The sequence below is a fragment of the Octodon degus genome, unplaced genomic scaffold (genome assembly GCF_000260255.1).
Source record: "Octodon degus isolate 3935 unplaced genomic scaffold, OctDeg1.0 scaffold00097, whole genome shotgun sequence".
Taxonomy (NCBI): domain Eukaryota; kingdom Metazoa; phylum Chordata; class Mammalia; order Rodentia; family Octodontidae; genus Octodon; species Octodon degus.
Window position 1 is genome coordinate 674,786 of NW_004524673.1, and position 7,293 is coordinate 682,078.

Genomic DNA, 7,293 nt, shown 5'->3' on the forward strand with positions numbered 1-7,293 from the left:
TTCAGCACCTTGATGTTGCTTCAGTAGTACTGATTTCAGAGTTTTCTCCAGTACTGTAATAAAGCAGATTTCTATTATTCTAAGTCACTAATGAACTAATACATGTATCCCATGATAATTGTGGATTTGCTTGCTGCTTCTGCAATTGGTAAAAAATTTACATTTAGTAAAAAAATCAAATTTAACATATCTATATATCTATATATCTATATATATAGATATATAGATATATAGATATATAGATATATCTATATATATAAATCAAACTAGTATTTCTGGACACTGAATTTTAGTTTACTACATAGACATGTTTTTCCAAAATTACCAATAAAAATACAAGCTGTCAATTAAATTTGAAAGTGTAATAGAAAATGCAGACTTTAAATTATGAGCATGTGTGAAGCAATATTTGGATATATGCATAATAAAATGTTATTCTTTGTTTACTAAAAATTCATATTTTACTGAAAATTTGGTATTTCATTCACATTCAAAGTTGAATTAAAGAAAAGCAAGACATATCTTGCTTTTGTATCAGAATTAATTTGCAGGATACAAATCAAATATAATTAAAATCATAAAATAGCAAACATACAATCTAAATCATATTTTAGAAAGATGAAGCATTTATTCTTTTCCTCTTCTAATATTAATCATAAAACCACATAGGAAACACAGAAATTCAAATAGAAGTAACATAAATTTCATAAACCATAAACAAAAAACTATTTGTGGGACAGCATGTATGATAAATGGTCTACTGTGTAAATTTTAGAATGAAGCAGACAAAAGTTGAAAGGTCAGTTAATTTTCCCCTCCTTCTCCTGCTTCAGCTTTCTCTCCTTGTGTATCCAATGTCCACAATGTCAAGTCGTATCTCAGTGATTGCATTATTAGCGTGCTGTCCTTGTATGACTCTTCACTTAATTTATCAAGTTCAGCAATGGTTTCATCAAAAGTTGTCTTTGCAAGAGAACAGGCTTTCTCGTGAGAGTTCAGAATCTCATAATAGAACACGGAGAAGTTAAGGGCCAGACCCAATCTGAAAGAATGCATTGTTTGCATTTCCTTTTTGCTGATTTCAAAGCTTCTTGGTATGCTTGTTGTGACTGATCCACAATAACATTCTTATCATCACCAGCAGCATTCTTGGCCACGTAATGGTAGTAGTCTCCCTTCATTTGCAAATGAAAGACTTTGCTTTCTGCTTGTGAAGCACTGTGGATCAAAAACTTTTCCAAAAGAGACAATACATCATTGAAGATATTGCTCAGCTCAGTCTAAATTTTCCCTCTGTATTTTCAATCCATATGTTGCTTTTCTCATCAGCTTCCATCTTTTGCTTGATACTTGAGACAATCCCTATAGGTTCCTACAACTTTATTTTTCCATAATTTTATTGAGAAATAAATAGCAATGAGACAGTTTCAAATCAAATTTGTAGGACAGTTCCAATAATGAACACATTGCATACTGCCTTCCTAGTGGTTATTTGTTGTGCAAGATGCAGACATGATATCCTATTTACAAACACTATTAGAACAAATCCCTCTATTCTTTGAATTAAGAGGATTCAGTCATATATCTATCCTAACCATTTTGTGTTATCTATCCTAACACAGATACAAAATGGTCATCATCTATATCCCCTTTTTTTATATAGTTCCATCATTTAAATATTATAGGTATATGAACTCAGCAAAATATTCCAAAATAGTCCAGTAGTCCATAATAGTACTGGGTCTTCCACTTGACTGACAATATGAGCAGTTGTTGACCTGAGTCCCCTATAGCTTAACATAACAACATGGCTTTATTTCTTGTACTTCATTTTTATAATTTTCTGCTGGATGGCTAAGACCAAGATAAAGCAAGACCTATGTAACAAGAATTGTAGCTTTTGGATCTGATAAGGTCAGGTAAATCCCCTCAGGATTTATCTTGAGGCCCTGTACCTCAGATTGTAGAACCTTTGTCAGTGTCAGCCATGTTAATGAGTCACGGCCATTGCTTGGCCAATTTGCTCTCTGTGAATGCCTGAGAGAATGTTTTCTGTTCATGTGACTCTCCTTAGGCACACTATAAATCATTGATCACTTTCCTCTTTGGCCCCATAATCTTCTTGATCAGAAAATTTGGGACACAACTGAGTTACATGATGTTACAGAACAAGTTCTCATAGTCTTGAGTCTTAATTGACCTTGGAAGGCTAGGGCCAAAATGTTGGCTTTCCTTGCAGCCCTCCTTTTTCTCTAATTTTGGTCTACAAACTTAGGTTGTTAACCCTCCAGAAGAGAAGCTTATTTTTATTAGTGTATAACCTAGGCTGTTGAGCTTAACTTCATCTGTCTGAATATCAAACATCTTAGGCATAACATGGAACAAGAATTTTTCATCAAGTATTGATATTAAACTTTAAGTCCCTACAGAATATGACAAAAAATTAAAATATATTTTAAAAAATAGGAATAAAGAATTATATATGTTTACACATAAGTCCAGATATCTAACCATATACAACATTGTTGCAGGACAGTCCCACAACACTCCTTTTCCTGTTTTCTGCCTTCATTCTCCACCCCCTTCCTTTTTAAACAATCATCTACCCAAGAGACAGCATGGCAGCATCTGGCATGTCATGACAAGCAGCATGTATTCAGAATGACAAAATGACAGGCACACAAAGCATGAACCTACTATTACAAATTGCCATCTTCAGTGCAGTTGCTTAGTTCACAAGTGTCAGTAAATATAGTTAGTCAAGGTGAGAATCCGTCCATTTAACTGGTAGATTAAAAAATCTTCTGAAGATTCTCAGGATCATTGCCTTACCCATGTTGTACATATAACTATATGGCTTGCCTCTGTCATGTTTCCTAGCTCTTCTCCTTGCTCTCTCTTCATTGTCTAGTGCTCAAGTTCTTGCTTTCCTTTTAATTCTATTATACCTTTGTATTTCCTATAACATTTTTATAAGCAACAGAGGGCAGGTTCCTTTCCTCATTAGAGAATTCAGCGCCTTGCTCAGTTAGAGACTTCATTCAGGCTGCCATGTCATCATATTGCTCAGCGTGCTCAGCTGGTTTGGCCTGGCCTGCTGTACCAGCTCATTTTTATCCATGCCTGGATGTACTCTGTCCTGGGTGGGTGGCGGCAGACAGACAGGCTCAGGGGCCTCTGGACTGTGGTGGCAAGACTGAAACTTGATTTCAGTTTTTTTGGAAAATACCTAGGAGGGGAGTAGCTGGCTGTAATGGGACCTCCAACCCTAGCTTTTTTAGAAATGTACATACTGATTTCCATAAAGGTTGTAGCACACAGTGGAGAAGGGGTCCTTTTCTCCCATAACCTCTCCAGCATTTGTTATTGATTGACTTTTTGATGATAACCATTCTTTCTGGTTTAAGATGGTATTTAAGTGTTGTTTTAATCTCCATCTCTTGAATGACCAATGATGTTGAACATTTTTTCATATGTTCATTTGCGATTTGTATCTCTTCATTTCTGTAGTGTATATTCATCTCAGATGCCCATTTTTTGATTTGAATTTTGAAGGTCTGATTTTTTTAATGCAATATATGTTCTACAGAGAAGTCCTTTGTCTGAAGGACTGTTGGCTATAACTGTTTCCCAATTTGTGGGTTTTCTTTCTATTCTATTTATTTTCATGTGAAGAAACTTCAAAAAGTTGAGAAATGACCCGGTGACTTTGTGTCGCATTTCCCATTCAGTTTGATTTTTTTTTCATGAACTCTTTACCTAACCCTGTATTAATGTTTTAACCTATTTTCTCTTTCAAAAGATTTAGTGTTTCAATTTTAATATTTAAATCTTTGATCTATTTTTACTGTAGTTTTGTGTTTGGTGATAGGCATGGGCCTTCAGCATGTGGAAAGGCATTATTTGCAACATGATTTATTAAAGAGGCTATCTATCTTCTAATGAACATTTTTGGCCCTTTTGTCAATGATAAGGTAGCTGAGTTTGTTTGTAGCTGTGGCTACATCATCTAATCTGTTCCACTGGTCCACTGGTCTGTTTTATTGCCAGTGTATGCTGATTTCATCACAGTAGCTTTGTAGTATAATTTCAAGTCTGTGATTGTAATGTCTCCTCCCTTTCCCTTGTTGCCAAGTGACACTTTGTTATTCGAGGACTCTTCTGGTTCCAGATGAATTTTAGGAAGAAATTTAGAGAATATCTAATGCCAGCTCTTCTCAAACTATTAAATGAAACTGAAAAGGGAGCAATTCTTCCAAACTTATTCCTAGAGGCAAGTATTTCTGTAGTGTTTTTATCATGAATGAATGATGGGCTTTGTCAACAGCTTTTCCTGTTGACAAGATAGCATACCTGCATCTTTTACTCTGAATAACTACTATGCAGACAACAATATGCAATGTATTAATTATGTAACTGTCCTACTAACTTGTTTCATTGCTATTTTTCTCATTAAATTTAATAAAAAGGAAAAAATGCTCAATAAAATATTAGCAAAAATTGTAAAAAAATTCTCTACATCTATTGAGTTGATCATTTGATTTTATGTTTGGCTCTGTTAAGATGTATTAAATTTATGTTTCTGTGTATACTAAATCATCCCTGCATTCCTGGAATGAATCCTACTTGGTCATAATTTTATAATCTTCTTGATGATTTGTTGCATTCTGTTTGTGAGTAATTTATTGAGTATTTTTGTATTTATGTAGATTAGGGAGTTTGGCCTGTATTTCTCTTTCATACTTGAGCCTTTCTTTGGTTTTTGTAACAGGGTAATGCTTGGCTCTGGATTTGAGTTTGGGAGAATTGCTTTTTAAAAATTTTGTTGAAGAGTTCGAGAAGATTTGCCATTAAATCATCTCTAAATTTCTTGTAGAATTCAGCTGTGAGTTCATAGGACCTGGGCTTTTCTTTGTTGGTAGGTTTTTAATTAAATTTTCAGTCTCATTGACAATATCGTACTATTCAGAATTCTTACTGTTGTTTGTTTGTTTATTTGAGCTTTGGTGGTTCATGTCTAGAAATCTGTCTATTTCTTCTGTATTTTCCATTCTTTGAGAGTAAAGATTTTGGAAATAAGTATTGGTAATGTTTTGAATTTCTATAGGGTCCGTAGTGACATTAATCTTTTAATTCTTCATTGCATAAATTGACTTTTTTCTTTTCTTTTTCTAATGAGGTTGTCTAGGATTTTATCAACTTTATTTATTCTTTCAAAGAACCAACTCTTCAACAATTCTTATTGTTTTGCTTCTCCATTGCATTTATTTCTTCTCTGATCTTTTAAATTCCTGCATTCTTTGGTTTTTGAGCTTGACTTACCTTTCTTTTTCTTTGAGTTTAAGGTGAAATGTAAGATGGTTTATTTGGGCTTACTCTATTTTCCTGATGTGAGAATATTTCACTATAAATTTCTTCTTAAAACAGCTTTTATTGTGGTCCATAGATTCTGGTAAGTTGTATCTACATTTTTGTTGCATTGTAAATATTTTTTAATTTCTTCTTTAACTTCTTCAGTGACACATTTACTGTTCAGTTGAGTATTATTTAGTTTACTTGTGTTTATAGAGTTGTAATAATATGCATGCTATAATTTTGATTCTCTTGTATTTACTTAAGCATGTTCTGTGTGCTAGCACATGATCTGTTTTGGAGAATGTACCATGTGCAGCTGAGACGAATGTGTATGCTGATGCTGTTGGGTGGAAAACTCTCTAAAGTTCTACTAAGTCATTTCTACACAAGTTAAGTTTAGTTCTGCTTTTTCTTTGCTTTTTTTCCCATGGTTGATTTATCTCTTTGTGTCAATGGGTCTTTAAAATCTCCCAGTATAGTACTGTAACTCAGTTGTGTTCCAAATTTACTGATCAAGGAGATTAGAGGGTCACAGAGGACTGATCAATGATGCAGAGTATGCCTAAGGAGAGTCACATGGAGAGAAAACATTCTCTCAGGCTTTCACAGAAGCAAATAGGTGAAGCAATGGCTGTGACTCATCCACATGGCTGACACTGACAAAGGATCTACAAACTGCAGTACAAGGTTTCAGGATAAATTTGCAGGGGATTAAATGATCTTGGCAGATACAAAAGTTACATTTCTTGTTATATAGGTCTTGTTTTATCTTTGTCTTAAGCATCCAGCAGAAAAATATAAAAACAAGGTGTAAAAAGTAAAGCCATATTAATATGCTGAGCTGTACAAAGCTGAAGTCAATAACTTCTGACATTGCCAGTCCTATGCATAACCCACTATTATTATGGACTACTGGAATATATTGTATTATTTTATTGAATTCACACACCTATATTATTTAAATGACAAGAGAATACCCATCTGTGACAAAACTAAACAAAAAAGGGGATACAAATGAAGGATCAACTCCACAGCACCTCCCCCACCCTGCCTGCCCAGTAGGAATTTCTGCCGCCTTCTGGAAAGCCCCAAACCCAGCCCTAGCACAGGCCTGGTGAGTGTGTGGGAGAGCTTCCTGCTACCCTGCACCAGCGGGACCTACTGGTCCCAGCCTAGGTGCAACTGGGTGAGACGCTCTTCCACCCTCTTGGGACACCCCCAATGACTCTGTAGTACCCCCCCACCCCACCCTCCGAGTAGGAATTTCTGCCACATACCTGGAACCCCCAGATCCAGTCCTAGTGCAGGCCCAGTAAGTGTGTAGGAGAGCTGCCTCTCCCCGCTACTCCATCTTGTCCTTTCCAGAATCAGCTCAGGCCTGGCATACAGGCCTGGGTGAAACCCTGCAGCTGCAATCCCTGCAGAGAGTGTAGGGGACAGAACCACCCAGCTAGTCCAGGAGCAGAACATTTTGTCAGAGGGGCACAACAGGTTCACCCCCCAAGAGCAGCAACAGGAAAGAGCTGAGCACAGCAGCAAGACCAAGGCCAGGCACAGCTGGATAAATCCAAACATTGTAGATGTGCACCTGAACTTCAGTAGGTGATAAGGATATAACTGCACCAAAGTTCTACAACAAATGTCAGAAGACAGTGCTACACAAAATGATGAGAAGGAACAAAATGCAAGCTCAGAAACGAAGCCAACCCATAACAAGTGCAGAGGACACTAACACTAACAGTTTGCAGAACAAACTGGGAATCACACAGCTGAAAGCAATGAATCAACGGCAACTGAAATAAACAGCTGCAGAAAAGTATAGAAGAACTCAGATTGGAAATAAAAAAAAGAAATCCCTGAATTAATAACATCTGCAATAAAGAATCAAATGCAGAAACATATGGAGGAAACTCAATGCCCACCCAGAACAAGTGCAGA

General features: G+C 36.0%; 1 pseudogene; it reads right to left on the bottom strand.

The window, feature by feature from the left end:
• Positions 1-804: 804 nt before the first annotated feature.
• LOC105743085 lies at positions 805-3,121 on the bottom strand (annotated as a pseudogene).
• Between the last annotated feature and the right edge of the window lie 4,172 nt (positions 3,122-7,293).